Raw genomic sequence first — 22179 nt, 5'->3', positions numbered from 1 at the left:
CTTTGGTTGGTATTGGTCAGTATAAGGAGCAAAGAAATTAAAAAGCAATACATTATTTGCCTGAATGAAAAAAATATCCATTCATTATTGTTAGTCTTTTGGATCAGCATCACAGGGCTCGATAACCCTGTGGTTGTATCTTGTCATAAATAACACTAATTCATTTTGAAACACAGCATTTGTGGTTTCTTGGTTGGTTTTCTGGCAGAGATTTCCACAGATTAATTATTCATATTGAGACTTTTCTTAAATCACTTTTACATATTATCTTTCTCCTTCATTGGCAGAACCTTTGTCTGATGTTAGGAGAGAGGCTGAAGAGGACACAGCTCACTTGCTGTGTGTTTGATCTGCAATGTACATCTCTGCCTGTAACTCTCATATCATTTTCTTCAACAATGATAATCAGTGTGTTTTCAGCCTATTTTTCCCAGACATTTCTTTAAGCTTCCTGGGCACTTCACTTGCCAATCTCCAGACCCCTCTTGTTTCTGCTCTCATCTCTCCTTCCTGTGGGTTCAGTATTTCGGACAAGGAACATATGTAGGAACACTATTGTAATAAGGGAGTAATAAAATTTATGCTAAATGCCCACATATTACAAACAACCGTCTAGACAAGATTTTACAACACTTATCTCATCCATGGCTCTTATGTTTTAGGTTTTAGGCTATCAAAGTAGAAATATAGTGAATCCTGCTGCTAAGAAAGCAATGGCTTGGCTAAGCCGGGAAGGCATTCTCTGCTTTTACTGCTTAAAAATCACGGCTGAGTGAAAAATAAAGGTATTTAAATGACAGAGGAGCTGCAGCACCGAGTGTGACTTTTCAGCCTGGTCTTTCACATTGCTGCTGGAGGTCAATTCACGGTGAGTCATAGCATGGTGGTACTGGAAATCTGTTGGTTCAGGGCCTGTGGTCTTCTACAGGATGATCACATTACAATTTTGAAGTCTCCTGTGTGTTTTGGGTGTCTTTAATTCTGGAGTACGTGTTTTAGGAAGGCTTTCCCTCTCCATATTGCAGAGTGTCTTGCTGCTGACACTGAGCACCAGGCAGTGTGAATGGCTCATTTCAAGGGATCTTGGTCTGTGGTGAAAAGAGCAGGAACAAGTCCAGTACACACAGAACAACTGGCTTTTGTTTACTGAGTCAAAGCTGTAAAACCATAGAGGGAGCAAAAGCTGAAATCAAGGGACATAGAAATAATGGAGTGGGGACAGAAAAGGAGAATCAGCATTTGAGGGTTCTCCTGTAAGATGCAGAGATTTGGGTTCCAGCAATGGGGGAAAGACACAAGTCATTCTTCCAACACTGCTTGGTGCAAGGACCTCTTGATTTAAGTTCGGATTTGGGGCTCTAGGAGGGGAAAAGGTTATTTATGAGCAAGAATTCCCCAACACCTTCCCTCCCTCTCAACTTTCAGCCTGGTTCATCAAAGCCAAAAAGTAGCTTTACATGATGGGAAATATACTCTCATACTGCCTTGCTGAAGGCAGAGTCCTCCCTTGTAAGATGCAGGAAAAGCTTCCTTAAATTTTATTCTTAAAAAAAAAAATGCTTTCAGCGTTCCTGGTGGGGACTTCCCACTCGTTGGAAGCTACTGCTTCCCTGAAAAACCTTTGGTCTTTTAGAGCATTTTAAAACAGATACTCTTAGGAAATGCTGTATTGCTGTGGGGCATCTGGCTTGTAATCAGTCAATCCTTTCAGAGCAACTCTTCCGTCATGACACCGACCCAGAGCATGCCTGGTGTGGTCCTGGGGAGCCATGTGCCTTATATGTCCATTGCAACTTGCAGGAGGTCAAGTAGGGGGAAGCCAAAGGATTTGTGCAAATGGTGGAGCCAAGCAGAAGGTCAGGGATGGCATTTTGTGGCCATGGGAAAGAGACAGCTCCTTCTCCTGGGTCGGGATGAGTCTCCGTCAGTGCCGAGTCTCAAAGAATCATGGGGCTTCCAGGGCTGGCACCCAGTGTTCTTAATTTTGTGGTGAATAAGAGCCCTGAAAGCACATAATTTAACCCTCCTGAAGATAATTGTTGAAATAAATCATCCTCTTGTTTAAAGAGTAAATCTTCAGCAAGTTTCAAGAGAGCCCACAGCGCTGCTGATTTTAATCATTGCTCTGCATAGGGAAGTGTCTACACTGCTCAGTGTTTCCAAACCAGCACTGCTGCTATTAAAAAGTCAGGCCTGGATTTAGAAGCTGTCACAACTCAAACTAAACCTTTTTTTTGAGGGGATTCCTGAAATCCCAGCTGAAAGAGAAGAGGGCTGGTGAGCAGAAACCCTGCTTTCCTCTCCGGGTTTAACTAACCAGGAATTCTGCACTGCCCTTTGGTGCCTCAGTTTCCATGTCAAAACGTGGAGTCCTGTAGCCAACGCTCTGCAGTGCATTGCCATCCTGGAGGGGAGAAACGCTTCAGGAAACGTGGATATTTTTGTTTTTCTGGTGTTGCTGGGATGTTGCTGGAATAGGGGTTATGTATGTCAGGAAATGTGCCGTGGTGTGTCAGACTGTACCACAGAGAGCACTTCCAGTCAGCCATGGGTGATTTTCACTCCACTTCCCTGTGGTCACCCAGGGCTCTGCTGGGCAGTTGCTTTTCTACAGCATGTCCTGCTTTGGCTGAAATTTTTCAGGGTTTGGCTGGTCCACAAGGGATTTTTTTTAGGGGTGTGAAAAGGATGGGTTTGGGGGAGACGCATTCGAGCAAAGTAGAAATTACAGCGGTCAGCTGAGGTCTGGAGAGCTGTGCTTCCTAAACCTCCCTGGCCTTCCTCTGGGAGCTGAGCTGTGGCAGAGATGGTTCACTGCAGAGGCAGGATGTGGGCTGGAATGACTAGCCAAGGTGTTCCAACCATGGGTGAGGTAGGGTTTGGATACACTACAGCTTCTTTTGAGGCTGGAGTGTTCAATTAGCACTTGGCAGCTCAGTTGCTCCTATGACAGCACTCTCCATTCCCTGGCTGTCTGGTTAAAGGGAGTCTTTCTGCTAATTTATGATACTTAAGTTAAATAGCAGAGAATTTGGGCCATTTGTACATGAATCCATGATGGATTTCAGGCAAGTTCCTGCTACTTACCCGTTTTTTCCTGACCACTAGTTGGAACACCAGAGAAAGTTGGTGATCTTGATATTCTCCCGTATTTTTGTTAATTTTTTCCTTTTCTTGGAGAGCACTTGGAGATTTTGTTTCTGGAGTTTTCCGGGGGTAGTGGACACTGCTGTGGTCTTCTAATCCCATTTCTCCTTGTCTTCCAAACTGGGAAGTCCTTACTGCTCTTCTGAAGCTGATTGTAGTGCTAAAAATTAAATTCATACAGCTTTTGGCGCAGCACCATTTGAGCAATTTTAAGTGGTTGGGATTTAATTCACTGTGCCATTTAAGCTACTTTGAAGAAGAAGAGATACATTTTATTTTGGTTGTATTTTGTATGAAATGTGTGGAGTTATTGGAACCAGATATATTAACTTTGTGCTAGGCTGATGTACACCAGTTAAAAATGTATCCCTTGGCATATGGAATCAAAAGCTGAGGGTTTTCTCAGGCACAAATGCCACCCAGCCCCCTGGATTCAAGGTACCCCAGCCCCTGGGTTTGTTACTGTGTCTAATAGATACGAAAACACTGGGTTCCAGTGCCACTTCCATCAAGTCATCCATTTTAGAGGTCTTAGAACTTGCTTTTGTCTGAAGCAAAATATTTGTCCCATGTTATTAGAGAGGACCTTACTGTGGAGTAAATCAGGGTTTGTTAAATTGTTAAATATCATAGAATCAAAGAATAATTTTGGCTGGGAGGGGCCTTTAAAGGTCACCCAGTGCAACCCCCCTGCAATGAGCAGGGACATCTTCAACCAGCCCAGGCTGCTCAGAGCCCCATCCAGCCTCACCCTGAATGTTTCCAGGGATGGGGCATCCACAGCCTCCCTGGACAACCTGTGCCAGTGTTTCACCACCCTCATTTTTAAAAATGTCTTCCTTATACCTGGTCCAAATCTGCACTCTTTTAGTTTATATGCAAGTGTGGGATGTGTTTAGCTCCAGAAGTGGGATGGGTGTATGTCAGGAATCATTCTGTCATGTCTGAGTTATAATAACATACATAAATCATACAAGTATCGTGTGTCATAAGCACAAGGTTTCATTGGCAATCATCCTTACAAATTTTGATTTGCAGAAAATCTTGGGAGCCCTTGTCTTTTTCCAAAGTTTAAAAAAAAAAAGAATAATCTACTTGGAGTATTTGTAAATCAGCTGCTGAAGAATAATTTGTGAAAGAAACAGTGTGACATTTCCAGCTCTCTTTAGAGGGAGGTCTGTTCAACAATACACTTCAGGTGACAAAACACAAATATGATGCACAGTGCCAAATGGAAAGGAAGAATAGACCCTCTGCTGCTGGGAATAAAAGAAGACTATAGTAATGTGATTATGGTAATGGTCAACAAGTCATAGTCTCGTGCTTTTGTTCACTGTAATTAACTTCTCGGAATGGCACAGTCGCTTTCTCCGTGCTCATCAGATGGCCCTGCCTTTGTGTCCCAGTCTGTTATTCCTCCTGCAGGGACTGCAGGCCTCCAAGTGCATTACTAAATGAATTCATTGCTGGGACAAAGATCCAGTGGCAGAATAGAGATTGATATCTTTTGTTGTCAGACATTCAATACCATATAGCAATCCAATTACTTAAGCTGTTTCTATCAGTCTTATTACGGCTCACTATTGAGGCATGCTTTAAAGCTGGATAATTCTGTCTTGCAAGAATGTAGTGGAACAGATTAGGGCTTTAATGAGAAGGCTTTCTGTGGGCTGGGGCACTTCCATTGTATGTGTTGGGATTGAGGAATCATACCTAGGCAAAGGCCCGGAGTCATTGTTGCAGAGACCGATCAAAGGGAAGCCTGAAATCCATACAATTGCTCGGAGAAATTTTATGGGTTATAAAAAAATAAAATAAAAACTGGCCAAGTTTCTGTCTGTTATTGCCTATCTGATGAGAATCTGTGGTGCAACAGTGGGAAAAGGAAATTACTTATTGGAATTCAGATTGTGGAATGGATATCTCGTTTTGTGTTTGAACTTTCCCTCCGCTGTGCTATAGGTCAAATTCTGTGCTTAGCTGGAATATTTTAGGAATGCTGGCAGCATGGATTCAACACAAGGCTCATTCTGCATACAACTGCCCAGGGCAGATGTTGGGAGAGGAGGGTTTCTAGTGCACAATAAAACAGCAGGAAAGAAGGCTTTGATAACTGCAGGTAGAGGAGGAAAGATTAGACTGCCAGGTTTGCATCCATGCTCTGTAGCACAAAGCAGGTGTGGAGAATCCAGAGACAACAAAAATCAGTAAAACCTCCAGACTGAGGCTGAAGTGTAGAAGTGGAAAACAGTTATTTTTCTGTGAGGGAAAAAAAAAGTCAACAGTGTGAATATAAACAAGTTATCTACTTTGCAAATATTTTATGTATGGAAAAGACACCTGAGTTTATTGTGTGAAACGTAAGCGGCAGAGGCTTGAGAGGTGCCAGACTGAATTTGTTTGTTCAGCAAGTCAATTTGACTGCTTCTTGAATGCAGGATTTCAGATGGACTTCTAAATTGTGATAAAGCTGTGCCTCTCTCTCCTAGGCCTGGACAGAAACATCTGCACTTTAACAATTTGAACAGAAGCGCCTCGGAATTACTGAGGTTGAAGTAAACTGGAAACCCAGATTAGAGTGCTTTTGTATGGAATACATAGAGGTTGGAGCCATATATGAAAACAAGTGTTTCTAAACCTGTCTGAAATTCCACCTCTCCAGGTCACTACCCTTAAATAACTGAGGGCATGTTTTATTTTTTGGTATGATGAATGCATCAAAAGCAAACACTCACTTGGTGCGAGTAGCAAAGCTGTGTAATTTCTGCAGGGCAACACTGATTTCCAACAATTTGAGGATATGGCCTATTTTTCCTGGATGGAGAGAATTGTATGATTTATAATTTCATTATAATAAGGCTGATTTTCCACTTCTTAGGGTTGTTTTACACTATCAACAGCTAAATATTTCCTCATCAGGGACAAAGTCATAAACTCTTGCCAATGCACACATGTTGTCCGGCTGTAATATTTCCAAAGTATTATTTGGAAGAACAGCAATTATAAAGACATTTTCTAAAGGAAATTGTATCTGAGTTAGGATAAGGATGTGAGGGTGTGAACCTAAGTCTGAGGGACACCTGAAAGTTTATCTATGCATTTAGATTTGTTTTCAGAAAGTGTTTGCATTCCTGTCTATAGAACACAAATACTGATTTTCTTCAGCACTAAAGGTATGACCCAGTTCTGGACAGAAGCTAAACTTTATTTTGTGGCCTCAGTTGCCTGGTGGGGATTGAAGTTAATGTTTCATGAGGCAAAGGAGAGCACCTGTTCATTCCAGGAACAGCTACTGCTAAGATATTTGCTTTGGGTCAGAGTTAAGGTGATTTTGTGCTGAACTATCAGTTTCTCTCTCTCTCAGGAGTGTAAGGAGCAATTAAGGATTTCAGGTGGCCTGACCTTTATTCTGCTCATTGTTGGCTTGTAACGAGTGATGTCTACAGTAACTGCTTTCTTGTAATTTATTTACTCTGTTTAGGAATGAGAGCTTTGGACTTGGGATCTTCCAAGGGGATCTTTTTATGTGCATTTTCATTTATTTTGTCTAAATACATTGAAACCTCCAGGACAGATACTCAGCTGGTGTAAATCAGCTTAGTCCCATTGACGTCAGTGGAGCAGTGCCAGCAGCAGATCTGACCCACTTCTTTAATCTGATCACTTGTCCATCCCATTTATTTCAGATTACATCAGAGTGAGCAGAGCCTTACCTCACTCACCATGAACTTGAGATAGGTACAACCTTGCAAGTTTTGGCAGAGGACTGTCATCAGTGAGAAACGTGCTAGAAGCAAGAGTAGCATCCGGTCCTCTGCCCTACAGAAAGTCCTTGGAGCCTGTGCCTGACAGACCAAGCTTGTCTTAATGTGAAATTCCAACTTTCTCATAAGAAATTATGTTAGTTTACTACAAAACATTAACCTAACACTACTTTTTTTTTAATGTCTAAATATCTCAACTAATTAGCAATATTCATTGAGTGTTCAGAATGCTCTGTGCCACTCAGCACCCTGTGAGTCTTCAGAAACCTCAGCACCCCGACTGCCAAGGCCATGCTGGTGCCCACCTTGGAAATTTCCAAGGGAAATCAGATTGAAGTTTGCAGTCACATCTTGTCCCTTCAACTTTTCCTGGTTTTTAAATGTTAATTTACCCCTGTGTCTCTTCCCTGCCATTGTCCTCTCAGATCATTTTTGGATGTTTGAGCATTGTCTTCATGACCCACACTACTCTGCCAATGGATCTCTGTATCTGATCTCTTGAGTTGAGTGAGTTTATATTTCCCTAGTAAAGGAAAGAGTTTTACCTCTCTGTTGGCTGTTTTCTATGGTAGTTTCTAATATTGAATAGCAACATGAGTAGCACAACTATTGCTTTTTGTGGCATTGAACTGTCTTGAGTGTTTCTGTCCAGTTTGAATGAAGCAATCAATTTTCCCAGAGACCAGTTGATCCTCTGCAGTGTTATCCAATGTCCTACAACCCCTTTGGAACTCATCATGCAGTGGCCATTGACTTTGTACTGGACTTTCTCCAGTACCTCCCTTCAAGAGTTTGCAAATGCCAAAATGATGGGAGCCATTGCAGTTCTGGTATCTTTTCCCAAACACCAGATGTTGTCTAGGCTTCTCTTGTTCACAAACTCTGTCTTGTTTTTGCAGACTGTGGTATTTTTGCCACAGGTCTCTATCAGTGTGTTGTCTCTTACATCTGTCAGAACTGTCCCTGCCCTCTAAGGTTGGATAGAGTGGCTTCCTTTTCTTGGCAAGTTCTGGTTGGGTTATTCCTAAATCTTTTAACAGTATTTCTCTCTCTTTCTCCCCTCCACCTTCACTATAGTATCAGCTTGACCCTCATACCAGCTTGTTTTCACCTATCAATTAATAACAGAATATTTCTATTTTTTTTCTGTACTGTCTCAGTGTAGTACTCCTGCACATTTAATAGCCTGCCTCCCCTGCCTCGGTGAACTAAGCTCTATAAATCATCCACGGCTCCAGAATCAGACACTCTCTGGAAGGGGAACACGATCCTGTTGGCTGGGAAGTTGCTGCTTAAGCTTCCCTTATCTCTACTGTGTCTCTCTGAAGGGCTTTGACTTTACTGGGATTTTTAAATCCTTCTTTCTTCCACACAGAATATTGGTTTTGTTCACTTTTTTTCTTGTGGATGCCCCATCCCTGGACATGTCCCAAGGTCAGGTTGGATGGCAACCTGGGCAACCTGGTCCAGTGGAAAGTGCCCTTGTTCATGGCAGAGGAGTTGGAATGAGATGATCATTAATGCCCCTTTCAACCCAAACCATTCTCTGATTTCGTGATTCCATTACTTTTCTCTTGAAGAAGAAGCATAAAGCCCATATAATCTCCTTTTTATCTCTCTCCAACAAGCTTTTCTCTTCCCTGCAATTCTTGGTGCAGTCCCCACTGTGCCCAGAGAAGCCAAGCTGCAGGGCAGGTTTGCTCTTAGGGGGGTATCATTGCTAGTGTAGAAAGGGAAATCCATTTTAACAAGAACCCCTAAAATGTACTGGGAAAGGAAACCTCAGTGAGTGCACAGAAAAGAAGACAAAAAAAAATCCCAACTGTGAGGGTCAGGTTCAAGGGGTTCTTTTCCCTACAGAAGGCTGTACATTTTGTGGAGTATATGCTTAGGAGCTTTTCTGGGTGAGGGCCTTATTAAATTTGAGTCAACTAAATAAACAGAGCAAACACAAAAATTAATTAATTTTTACAATATACTTGAGGGAAAAGCAAGCAGGCAGCTTTTATCTTACTTTTAAGGAAAAAAATTGAGGCAGAAAAATGAAGTAACCCAGCTCTTGGGAGCAAGTAGCAAAGCAGACCCAAAATTCAGAAGATTTTTGTTCTGGGCTTTGTCTACTGCACTGACATTTTACTTTTTAAATGTTTTTCATAAGCTGTAGTAGTTATTTTATTAATTTTTGTGTTTGTTTTCATAAGTGGAAAGAAGTAATTCACAGTGAAGTTAGTCCAAAGTTGGGAAAATATTGAGTTCAAGAGGTACGGCAGAAATTTAGCGAAGATGCAAATATATCTGTGTCCTGCCAAAAGCTGTTCTTTCATTTACCAAGAAAACTTCACTAAATTAATGGATTTTAGATGAGAAGGAAACTTAAGATTATCTAATATGACCATATGTATTTTGCATGCCATAGAATTCCACTCAGTTATCTCTGCAAAACTATTTCCTGCCCGATATTGGGCCAGATCACCTCTGCTAACATTAACTACTTCAGTCTCAAAGCACTCTCCCAAGATATCCCCTGACTGGCCTGTTGTAGGTTTACTGGAGAAAGACCTAATGATTCCTAAGTCCATGGAATATGAAATGTATGTACTCTTTGTAATCCCACAGTCCGAGAGATTGCTCAAGACAGGAGTGAAAGGAAGCAAAGGAAAATCAATGTTTAACTTGGAAATATTTGTCAGTTAACAAGTCACAAGGAAGTGAGTACCTTTAGCACCTAGGATAGTCAAATTAGGAATTTATTTTAATACTTTATATTAATACTTTTAATTTATACTTTTTTTTTTTTGGGTTGTGGGGTTGTATTTAAAAAACAAGTGAGCCTAGACAAAAAAAAGAAAAATCTTCCTTTGGTGTTTTATTACCATTGAACTTCCTAAGTTCAGGAATATTCTCTAAAATGTATTTGAACATATTTATTTTGTAGAAGGCTGACTATCTGGCCTCTGACCACACTGAAATCCATCCTTCTTTTGGACAACATGTAATTAATTGTGTGCATTCTGTATAGGGAATGCTTTCCTGAACTGGAGATACAACCTGTGTGCTTTAATTTTTTTAAGGGATCTATTTTCTGGCATCTTGCTGCTTTTCTCCTTTTTTTTCCCCTTCAAAAACAAGTCTGTTGTTGAGTTTCTGAGACCTGGAATTCCTTATACAAGGAAATCCGCTGGAACTATAAAAACTCTACGTACAATGAATAGGATGCCCACTTCAGCCTCTATTTCTGGATTTCAGGTCTTTGTCATACTGCAGAAGTGTAAACATCTTAATCCCTGTGAGGGAGGAGTCCCTCAGGTATTTCCTTATGGATCAATCCCATAAAGAGTTGATCCCTGTCTCGGGGGCACATCGATCTGTCTTGTCTGCGGGAGCTGAAGGGACTTTATGCATTGAATTTTCTCGGCGGTGCTATAAAATAACGCGTCCTGCCGAGTGAAGCCAGCCTGTTAATGCATGGATTTTCTGCCTTGAGTGATTTCTTAAAATCAATAACTCATTAAAAAGAAAAAAAAAAATCTCAATTCTCACAATTCATAACCATGCAAATGACAGGCTGCCTCCAGGAGCAGCAGCTGGCTGAATTGGAACAGTGGGTTTGGAGGATGGTGTGTTTGGTGTTTGTTCGCTTGCCCCGACTGCAGTTTCATTTTTGCTTCATGAGAAAAACGATTTTAACAACACTATTCATTCATTAATTCTTAAGAGTAATGCTCTGCTGGCAGCATGGTTAACCAGTTGCTAAAAACAAGGTCTGCTGGTGAATCCTTTAAAAATATGACTACATCTCTCTTTTAGCAAAGAGTAAAAGTGTAAATCTTCTTCAAAATCACAGTCTCTAGGAAACCTTTATGCACATTATAATTCCTCAGCAAAGTGTCAGATAACTTGGAAGGGGAGGAAGCTTTCCATCCCAAGTGTGTAAAGCATCACAGTCATTAATTTATTGACTGAATTGATCTGACTTTTAAAAGACTCCCTGGCTTGGCATCAGTGTTCTGTTTATCTCACAAGCAATGAATCTCTTCTTCCTCCCTGTGTGTAAATACTTAATAGCTGTAAACTTCAGAGGTCAGACCTTGCTGGATCTGTAAGTATTGTACTTCAAAGTACATTTGGATTGAAGTTTTCTTTTTCTCCTGCTCAGATCTCAAGTTGCTGCACTATCTGCTGTATTTGACTTTCTTAGTGGCTTGGAAACCGTGTCAAATGTTTTTCAGAGCATTAGTCCTTTTTTCAGGGTGATTTTTCTTGCACCCAGACATATTAATTTAAAATATTTAGGGTTTTTTTTTTCAAGTGCACCGACAGGATTTAGAATGCTCCACAGGATGCTGAAGTCAGCCTCTTTCCCAAAATTTTTCCATATGATGCATGTCAGCAGCACAGCTTCAAGGAGTGTCTTCTCATCTTGCTTTCCACTTAGCATGAGTTTAACAGGTGTCTGGAACGCCCCAGAGTAGGGCAGGATTAGTGCCTGGGGTCTGGGAATAACGAGAGAAGGCAGTGGGGTGTGGGGGGAAGGAAGGTGACTGCAGAAGATGAACTGGTTCCAAAGGACACCCTCAAGCAAGGGGTGGCAAAAGAATAAAATTAGGTAGATTTAACTGTAGTGTGAGAAAGAGCAAACCTTGCATGACAGCAGGGACTTATATGGTTTAATGAATTACTGGAAGGTTGGGAGAATAAGACATGCCCTCTCTAGAAGAGGCTCTGGAAGGGCTGAGGGAATCCTGATCCCAGTAATAAATTTCTCTATCTCAAATGAAAAATGCAGCCAGTAGTATGACCAAGCATTCCTGAATGCCTGTGTCCTGGATTCCTAGCCCTTGGAGGCCAGTGGAAGAACTGACAGAGCAGGGATAGTCCAGCCAAGGGAATTAAAATCAGATATTATCCTGTTTGTTTTGTGAGAAAATTATAAGGAGCTGTTCCATGACCAGCAGGAGCTCTGTTTTCCATGGAACCATATTCTTGGTCTCCCATGCACTTCCCGGGGACCTTCATGAGCCCCCCAGGTCCACTCATGGCCAGAAGGGCAAGAGGCAGCTCCCGCTGCATGTGCTGTGGAGCCCCACATGTGCTGATTGGAAGGCTGGAAATAAGCTGTTTGTACAGGCTGGACAAGTAGCCATTGATCCCACACCTTCCAGGGGATTTTCCTCAGCTGGGGGCACTAATTTAGGTCTCTGTCCTCTGTGCAATGACAAGAGCTGTAGGAACATAATTATCTCCAAATCTTTTGCTTCTCCCCTGACAACTTGCATTGCAATGGGGCAGTGGGTTTGAATGTTATTAGGGACAGACAGGAACAGACAGACAGTGTGGCTGCATAAGCCTTATTTCCTTAGGAAATCAAGTGGAAAAGTTTGTATAGTTTATTATTATTTGTATAGTTTATATACAACACAACACGGTTTGTGTCTGTCCTATTACCTTGAAGGTTGTTGTTGTAATTCTATGTTCCATTCTGGTGCTTCATCTCATCTAGAGTTTGTAAAAATACTGCTTTGGACCTTTTGTGATTTGTTTTCCTGCAATCTCAGAGGAATGTGGGACTGGAAGGGGCGTCCTGGGTCAGTGTGCCCAGGCTCCTGCCGAGGTATATGAACTGTAAAAGTTAAAAAAGAGAAAAATACTGTATCATAAACTTCTGATTGGTACAGTGGGAAAGTTAATGAGACAAATGAAACCTTCCGTGTGGCCTTTGCAAAGCTGCAAGTCACAGTGTGGGGCAGTCCCCTGGCAAATCTTGGGTCATTACCTTATCTGCTGCAGTAACTGCCACGGGGAAATGTCACAGGATGAAGGAATTTTCCCCTTTACAGCAGCAGAGTATGAAGAATTCACATTTTCTTCAGCCTGGGGTAAAGATTGCCAGATTTTTTAATGTGTGAAAGGAGTATTAAAACGTTAAACATATTTACAGGGGAAAGATTATTTGATCTGGGGAGAGGAGATAACGTCCCTTAGCTTTTAAATGTGCTTGAGTGACAGTAAGGCATGTTCAGCATTCTGTGGGATTTTCCTAAAAAACAAGAACCCAGAGGAAAATAAGACAATAGTTAAAAGAAGGTTGGCAGATTCTATATACAGGTCACATGGGAACAATAGTATCAGTACTTTCTGAAGCTGTATTATAATGATTGAAAGAGAACCTGATGATGTAAAAGCAAAAACCATAAATGCCTGTGTTTCAGAATTTGTACTGTTTACCTTTAGCTGTGAACTGATTGTCAGTGTTAAATGCACTTCTTTACTATATGTAGGTACTTGCAGATTGCTCAGGACACTTCTAGAATATTTATATTTCAGAATATCTAGATTGTTTCAAATCTCAGTGGTAAAATTCCCTCTACATAGAGTTAGGTCCAGCTGATCAGAGAAAGATACAACATGAGACAAGGAGGAGAAGCACAATAGTTTATTTGACAGTTCCCAGAAAATAAACAGAAAACAAAACAACACTTTGAAAAATCTCACTTTTGCACTCTTTAAACTGTGTTTGAAAACAGAAAGATAATTTTGAAATTGTTTTGGATCATTTCCCTTTTTGAAAGTAGAGTCAATACGTAATTAAAGCATTGACATTTTTAATGTTTTCTGTGGAATAGCTTTAGGATGAACTGGGAATTCCACTGACTGCCTTCAGTGCTGCTTTTGGCTTGATTTTTTAATTTTACATCTTTATCCCTTTCATCAGAGTTTGATCCAGTGAACCAGGGACTACTTTAGGCTCTTCCATCGAAATGCTGGAAGCTGTGAGTAGTTTTAAGCCTTCAAACAGACTCTTTGACTTTGGTTTCACTGTTTGCATCCTCGAGCATGAAGTGTATGTTAAATACTTCCTTGGGTTGTCCTGTGCTTCAAACCTGAGCTCTGAGCACTGGTAGGACTGGGGGTGATAAACTGATAAACTGAGCTCCCTGTTCCCAGACCTGAAGTGTGCAGTGAACTCCATTCTGTGAGCAGTCCATGAAATCACAATAAGAAAGATGAAATTTGCAGCTTTATTTCAGAAAAGCCCATTTGCTATAAAAATTGCACGCTTTAGTAGAATTAGGCAGTTTTAAAAAGTCATTCCAGGGTCTGAATCATTAAACTTTGGACCTTTAAAGGTATTTAACTGTTAAACTCCTGACTGAATGGAAACCTATTTCTGGAATGTTGTAGTTATTTTGTTTTAAGGTGTTCAGAATGAGCCCAGTCTTTTAAACACTGTGTTAATGCTTGTGGTAAGTTAATTTTTAACAAAGAGGTTTTCTTCATGAAAAGCACATTTTCTGCCCAACAGAATTTGATAGTGTTTTCCATTAAAACTCTGAAGACTGGTAAATTTGATATTGCTGCTAAGTTTGCTCAGTCAGGCTCAGCCTTCAGAAAAAGGCTTTCTTGTAGAGGGGAGGAAAGGGCTATTTAAAATCTATCACCCAATGGAGGGATCCCGACTGCTTTCCATTAGTGGGTTGCCCTTCATGGCTCTGTGGGAATGGCTTTAGGCAGGTGTGACTCATTTGTATGACTCTGCTTTGGGGAACCAGCTCACCAGCTGGTTTGGGGCTTAGTGCTCTGCTCTAAGCCTCACCAGGACCCTTTTCTAAGCCCACCTTACCCTTTACTCATCCCATCTTAAACTGCATCCCTCGCACCATGACTGATGATCCCAGCCTGTCACTGCTCCTCTTTGTCCAGCCACCAGCAGCTAAATCCCTTTCCCCACGAGCCTCTGCAGAACCAGGGCTTTGTCACTATAGCTGGGCAGGCAGGTTAAGATTTTTATCCCAGTTTTTCTTTGGGTAAGTGCATTATCTGCCATCCTTCTGCTGGATCAAGATCAACAACGTCTCTGAAAAAAAAAAATGTGCCAGTCCTGCTTGCTTCACCTCAGGGTAGGATTGAGTTGACTTGGGTAGAACTAGTAAAAAAGATTGAAGCCAGTTGGCCAAATCCTGTTTTCAGTCAGCATTATATAAACTACTTTTACTCTGTTGAAGTCAGCAGGGAAAACCCAGCACGAATAGTTTATATTGACTTCAGGGATAAGTGCAAAAGCAATTAAAAATTCTTTTTATCATTAGGTGTTATAATGCCATATAAAAGCACTTACATTAGGCATCATCAGCTTTTGAAGCAACCAAGTCCCAAAAACAGGTCCACGGTCCGTAGTGTGCCAGAGCTACAGCTGAAAATTCCTGCTTCCCTAAAAGTGCCTTTATCTACTGCATTTTTGGAGAAATACTTGCCTAAAGAAGGACCTGAAAAAGTAGTTGTGTATATGCATCACACTCAGAGCAGGGGAAATTCCTACTGAAGTTTTGTCACCCGTGTTTTAGACACTTAAATTATGATAAATAGCAAGAGAACATCACCTTCAGTTTTATCCTTATGTTAATAATTAACAGCCCTATCCCCCACATGGTGTTTAATATAGGCAATACACGGAGGGGAAAAAAGTATATTCACTTAAAATTCAATACTGTATTTACAGTACTGCTTTCCCATGCTTATTTTAAGGTCATTTGGGAAAAAAGCTTGAAGTCTAAAAAAAAAAAAAAAAGAATGGATTGCTATTCTGGGAGTTAGATTGTCACTTAATAAATATATTTCTGATAATAAAAATCGGTGTCGTTTTCCTTGCAGGGACTTATTCGGAAGAAAGTTAATAAAAACTGCATGGAAAAACCAGCATCACAGCTATTTTTTTTTTTCTGCTTGAAATTCCTACAGGGAAGTTAGCTGAATGCAAAAAGTATGGAGAAAGAGAGAAACATTCCATTGGTCCTTAAAGCCCAAAGGTGAGATTCTCTTCCTAAAGATACTATTAAGCAAGGTAGCTCCCAAGAACCTTTTAAATACCTTTTTTTTTTTTTTAAGAACAAAGACTTAACTGGCCCTGCTGATGGGAAAGTCATAATGTGGCTTTTTTTTCCTGATGGCTTTCTATTCTTTGCATGTGTGACAGATGTCAATGAAGTTGAAAAGTGTCCATTTCCCAGCGGGATGCTGGCTGTTCCCCAAAATGCCTGGGCAGTTTATAGAGGGCCTAATATCTCCTGATGGTGATGGAGGGATTTGTAGGGAAAGATTCCTGCCGGGCAGGGGCCTGCTGCCTTTGAATAGAAGGCAGCCAGCAGCTCTACAGGCCCCAGCAAGAGATGCCACTGCACCATCAGGAAACTTTGATTTATTATCTGAGAAATTCACCATCCATCTGCATGAAGAGGTCACAGAAGCAACTTTCCTAATGGGAATCTGAGACCCCCATTATTTCCCACTTATTGCTACAAGCATGAAAAATTGCTCCAACTGAGAGAGTTGGACTTTCAGGACTTGTTGCCATGGTTGGATTTATAGGAATATTTAGGAGCGATGCTTAGTGGTTTTTTGGTGGGTTTTGTTTTTTTTTTTTTTGAACCTATAAACTCCAACAATTTTCACAGGTTTTTGCTAATTAATGCCACCACTGTGGAAATGGGAGCAGTTCTGCAAACAAGCTGCGACAAATGGGATTTTTATTGCCAGTGGAAAAGCCCAGGGAATAATTAGCGGGTCCATAGAGATCTCCTGATTACAGACATCTGCATTGGTAATGTCCAGACACAAAGATCCCGGAGGGAAATGTTTCGGGATTTTCACCTTAGGGCACATTTATGTTGTCAGCTACACCCTTCAAAATGCAGTCGGACATATGTGGGAAAATATTTTGTGAAATGTTAGACCAAGGAACCTGATGTTGACTAATCTGGACTGGGGAAACTGGCTTTGCTTTCCGAAGTACTGTCCAGCAGCCAAGACTTGCAGATGTAATATTTTGATATCTCATTAAGCCTGATTTCACAGAGATATTTCTCAGTGCTGCATCTGAGTTGCCTGAGATGCTTTTGCAGTTATCGCTGCTTTGGTGAATAGGATGAAGAGAAAACAACAAGACTGATTATTAAAACACCACATGACTCCTTGAAAATGAAGCACTGAAAAAAAGAAGTCATGTCAAGACAGGATTTATTAGTTCAGGTTGAAGAGTAACTTGATTTGGGATTTTCCTCTTGCCAAAGTGATTCAAAATATAAATTATGGATCTACTTATAGAAGCGGTCGAGGTTTTGTCTTTTTTAAAACAGCACACTTTTAAACTGGCGAATAAATTATTATTTTCAGGCCTTTGAAGCAGAACTTTAAGCTAAGGTTTTTTTAAAAACCACAATTATTTTCATTTGTATGGCATTAGAGCACAGTTGCCCCAGTCCTAGACTGGTTCATGTTGTATTAAATACCATATAAATCCCAAACAAAACTCAATCCTTTCCTGAAGAACTTACAGCGTAAAGGTTTGCTTGCTTTTACCAATTGTGAATTTAGAAATAAATTAAATTTATAGTGCCTATGATTTTAAAATATCCATGACACAAAGTAGACCTGTCTTGCTCAGAATCTCTCTGTGATGGGATCTTCAATCCCACAAGCCTTGCAGCAGAAAATGCCCTTAAATTTGTATTAAAGCCCATCCTTCTCCAGGAAAACCATTAAGCAAAAGATTAATTTTAAGATACATTTCAGTCCCAGTGGCATCATTTATCCTACTCACTGGTCAGGCAGTCACTTACAACAAAGTTAAGTACTGAGGAGACCTAATTGTGAATCGAGGCTGCCCTTCAAAGTGTCATGAGAAGCAAGAATAATTCTCCTGGCTTTTAAGCCACTACATACACAATACCTAGTGAGAGCTACACCCAGTAATGCACCAACACATCAGATATTTTCCACAGATCTCTCTTGGCTTAGCTTTTCTGCTCTCTCTGTGATGAGGGGTGGGGGTAGAAGGAATGAAAGGTCAGGAAAAAAGGAGAGTTCAGAATTGCTGGGGATAGTTTTGCTCCCAGATAACCTGTATGACAAGTACATGTATATTCATGGGCACTGAGTGCTGGGGCCTGTGTTTGTTGCTGTCTGACCCAGGATATTTACAGAGATATGAAGCGACCTCAGAACGAGGTTTTTAATAACCTTACTCTGAGTCCTTATGAAGTCTTTCCAGAAGTCCCCAGAGATGCCTGTGATCACATGTATCTTATTGTCACCGCCTTGGACAGATGGGAAAGTCCCCAGAGGAATTGCTTCAGAGTGGTGTTTACTGTTCAGGATGTGGGCTGCAATGACACTGGTTTTGTGGAACATTTGCGCTGGTTTTGGGGTGCAGGTGAAAGAACACTGTAGTTTACAGTGCCCTGCAAACAGGATTTTCATTTATTCTGGATAGTCTTTCAAAGTATAGGCTATTTACATGCACAGTCCAGGATGACTTTGAGCTCCAAGTTGGTCCATTTTTCAGCTGCATTTAAGGAAACGGTTGGCATTGGTTAAAGGGATGAGTGAGTGGCATGTGTATCTGCTGTTCAGAAATATGATATGAATTCCTGTAAATAAGGTATTTAAACATAAATGTGTTTGACTGTTTTCTAATGAGCCTTGTTCACAGGCCCTGCAGGGTTAATTAGGTTCCTAGATCTTATCTTTACTCTATTACACTAAAGGCAAAAACCTCTACAGGAACTGAATCCACTCAGAAAGAGCAAATAAACTGGCTCTAAATGATCACAAACTGACCAAGCTTTTCTGCTTCAGCTCCCTGTATGCCTTCAGGCAATTGGGGTTTAAAAGCACCGAGATTACAGGACCATAAAAAATACACATTTACATTTACGTGTGGTCACATGCAAAATTTAAGATTTAGAGAAAGCCACAAAGGGAATGTTTAACATAAGTAGCGAGGCACAAGCTGAATTAATGACACAGCAGCCCCAGCAGAAACACAAGAAAAACATGTAAACCTTCATCTATTATTAGTTGCTGTAGCCCACACTCCAGAGCACAAGGACTTGTGGTCATTAAAGCCTGTTGTTTTCCAGGAGATCTTTAAGCTGCCTTATGAATGGAAGCTGGGCAAGCCCTGAAGTGGAGTGATTTACATGTGAGAATCCTAGTTTTGAATTTTGTTCGTTTGTTGGATGATTAAATCCCTAATAACGTTAAAAGAGTATCCAGAACCCTCTCCTCACCACTGCCAGGGTGGGGACACTCTGCAGGAGGGCTCTCCAGCCTGTCTGTGCTGGACATCCTGGGATGGCAGAAGGATCCAGACAGTGCTCCCAGGATGTGCATCCCCTCCTCTAGCACTGACATGTCTATCACCTCCTGTAGCACTGACAGGGGTTTGCATTCCTGCAGCCCCTGGCCATGCAGGCAGACCTTTTGTCCCAAGCCTTGCACATCTGCTACAGGCAATTCGGGAGCTTGTAGCAACTACAAGAGCTTGTAGTGACAGGAGAAGGGGGAATGGCTTCAAACTGACAGGGAGTAGGTTTAGATTAGATATTAGAAAAATCTCTTCCCTGTGAGGGTGGTGAGGCCCTGGCACAGGTTTCCCAGAGAAGCAGTGGCTGCCCCATCCCTGGAAGTGTTTAAGACCAGGTTGGATGGGGCTCTGAGCTACCTGCTCTAGTGGAAGTTGTCCCTGTCCACCTTTGGGGGGGTTGGAACGAGATGGTCTTTAAGGTTCCTTCCAACCCAAACCATTCTGTGATTCTATATTCTGTTCCCTTAAAAGTCCTGTGATGTAATGTAATGCAGACACATTCTGATGGAAAGCTTCAGGAGTAGATCCTGTCTGTTTTTCCACATGTTGGTACCACACCTAGCAAACTGGCTTTCAGTCTGACACGTTGGCTTCCCAATGCAGCTGCAGCACAAGTAAATACTAGAGATGAAGAGAAACAAATTTTCTTTTTAATATTCCTTTTTCCTTGCCTTGACACCCATGTCTTTGCAGGAAATATGTATTTTTTTCACAGGAGTGTCCTGTCAGGGAATAAAAGCTAGGCTGGTTCATTTTAAGCAAATCTGAGTTCTGGTTGTGTAATTATGGATCTGCTCACATGAACATGCACAAGAAGAACATGGAGGAGTTCCCAGGGGAAAAGTAATGAAGTCTGTTTGTCTTGCAAAAGCTATGTTGTATTATAATATAGCAAAGGATAGCATGAGAATTTCTCATGCAGGACATTCTTCAGGAATAAAACTCAACTGTCGGATGAATTTCAGAAACCAGTTGTCCTGTTGGAAATTTTTCCTCCCGGAAAATATTTGTTTAGTTCCTTTGCATATTGCAAACTACTCATCACCTTAAGCAGAGTCTGCTCCTCAGCTGGTCCAGCTCAGCACAATAATGGAGATCAATAGTGCTGCTACTTAATACCAGCCCTGAATTTAGAATGTTAATTGTTTAACCTTGCCAAGTGGAACGTGGTGTATTTTTGACACCACAGTGGCAGAGAGCTCAAGCTGTAGAGAGGGATCCCATCACATCAGGCACTGCACAAGCAAAGGGGAAAAAGGACATTCTCTTAAGCATGCACTTATTTTTTTTTGCACCTAATTAGACTAATTGAAACCTGTGGGCCTCCTGATGTAGTGAAAGTTAAGCATTTGCAGAAATCCTTGCAGGATGAAGGAATAAAGACATGGATTGTAAGACTGAGAAAAGAAGAAAAATCAGAAGGTCATGTTGTTTTATCTCTCAGTGGAGTTTTCTCCTAGGATTTGTTATGATTTACTGTCATTACATATTATGTAAACAGTCACTGTTTCCATGAAGTGGGAGGTCCTGGTAATCTCCTGTAGCTATTCAGCATTGTTTGTGAATTTAACCAGAAGTGTACCTCCTTACTGTACTGGAATGATCAGGGATCTGTATACCCTGTAGCCTCGGGTTATGGCTGTGACCCCATTAAATGTGTAGGTGGGGTCTCCCTATTAAATCAGTAAAGCCAAGGGAAGTCTGAGATGATTTCCATGCTTCCTGCTGTTGTTTCCTCCTTAGTGGATGCTCTTGACTCATCCAGATTAGCAACTGCCTGGCCTTGGGGCCCATGAAAATACTCTGGAAGGATACTTTCTTTTTGAACTTTAGGGAATAACTGAGTGGCAGGTGTGTTTAAAAAAAATAGATAATTAAGCCTCCCTTTTTTTCCCTGTTTCCTTCTAAATCCTTTACTAAACTGCATCTTTACTTCATCCCCTTCCAGCAGAACCTGTATTACTTAGTCATACAGGCTGTCCACACTTTCTTCAACAGCAAAGGCAAAGCAATTCTAGCAAATACCTTGCTCATAGTCTTGTGTTCCTCCTGTTGCAAATCCCTGCCTTCTGGAGTTTGTTCCCTCACCTATGCCCAAAGTTTCACTGACATCAGTGGGAAAGTTCCCAGGACATCTGAGAGTAATTAATTAATTCCTCTTTCCAGGAGTGATTCCTTCAGTGCTGCCATTCCAATGGAGATTGCAACAAGGTCTCCTTCAATACCAGTTGCTGCACTGGTGCAGATCCTCTGGCACCAATTCCTGTCCCTGGGAGTTGTCCCAGCTTGATGTCTGCAAGGATGTGGTAAGAACTGCACTTCTGTCCTGTGTTTGCTCACTGGGCTGCCAAACATGCACACTTCACTGGGTTCTGGAGAACACTCTCCTGTTGTGGGAATGTGATCCACTTGACTAGGTAGGCCAGCAGCTGTGGGATTGTCCATCTGCTGGTCCTCCAGATTAAATATTAGCCCTCATGTCTCCTCTACAGCAAGGAATTTTCTCCAAATATGCTTCTCAAAGAACATTTCTTCCTTCTCCTCTTCTACACCAGCAATACTGTGAGACGGGTGATCCAGGTGGGCAGGGTGGGAATTTAAGCACACAACTATCAAAAAATAGAGCTTATTCTTTGGGTGGATTTTTAAATGTAATTGCTCTTCAGTGGTGAATGAAACAAAGCACACAGCTACAGCGAGATGACTACACAGTGTTAGAGGGGGAATCTTGTCACATCTACAGAGGGAAGGCTTCTGGGCTGTGAGCTGGTGAGATCTCCCCAGGAGGCAAATGCTTCACAGAGAACCTCTTTCACGAGAAATCTTTCAGCTTCTTATGGCTTTGTTGCTACTTCTGCTCTACACTGACCATATATATTTATTTATCAATGCTGCTAGAATTTTTAGTTTCTGTGGATGGGGATGTTTGAGCTCACTGTGGGGTTTTTTTTCCAGCTGACATAGAGAGAAATATTTGAAATAGATTTAAGAAATAGAGTAATTGTTAATTTATTTCTTTAGGGTTCCATTTTCCTCATGCCAGTTATTCATAGCTCCCACTGAAGCCAATAATTTCCTAGTCCTTCATGGCAGGAAAGGCACTGAAGTCAATGGGAATTATTTGTG

General features: G+C 41.3%; 1 long non-coding RNA gene across 1 annotated transcript in view; it reads left to right on the top strand.

The window, feature by feature from the left end:
* The window catches only part of LOC113972420, a 29765-nt gene extending 8412 nt beyond the window's left edge, over positions 1–21353 (top strand). Inside the window, exons 2-3 of the long non-coding RNA XR_003535899.1 lie at positions 15561–15715; positions 21220–21353. This is a non-coding gene — a long non-coding RNA (uncharacterized LOC113972420). The remainder of the gene's footprint in view (positions 1–15560; positions 15716–21219) is intronic.
* The last annotated feature ends 826 nt before the right edge of the window (positions 21354–22179 follow it).

This window comes from Neopelma chrysocephalum, unplaced genomic scaffold (assembly GCF_003984885.1).
Source record: "Neopelma chrysocephalum unplaced genomic scaffold, ASM398488v2 Primary Assembly neopelma1_91, whole genome shotgun sequence".
Classification (NCBI taxonomy): Eukaryota; Metazoa; Chordata; class Aves; order Passeriformes; family Pipridae; genus Neopelma; species Neopelma chrysocephalum.
Note: the sequence above shows the minus strand (reverse complement) of the source record. Positions and strands in the feature narration are given on the sequence as shown.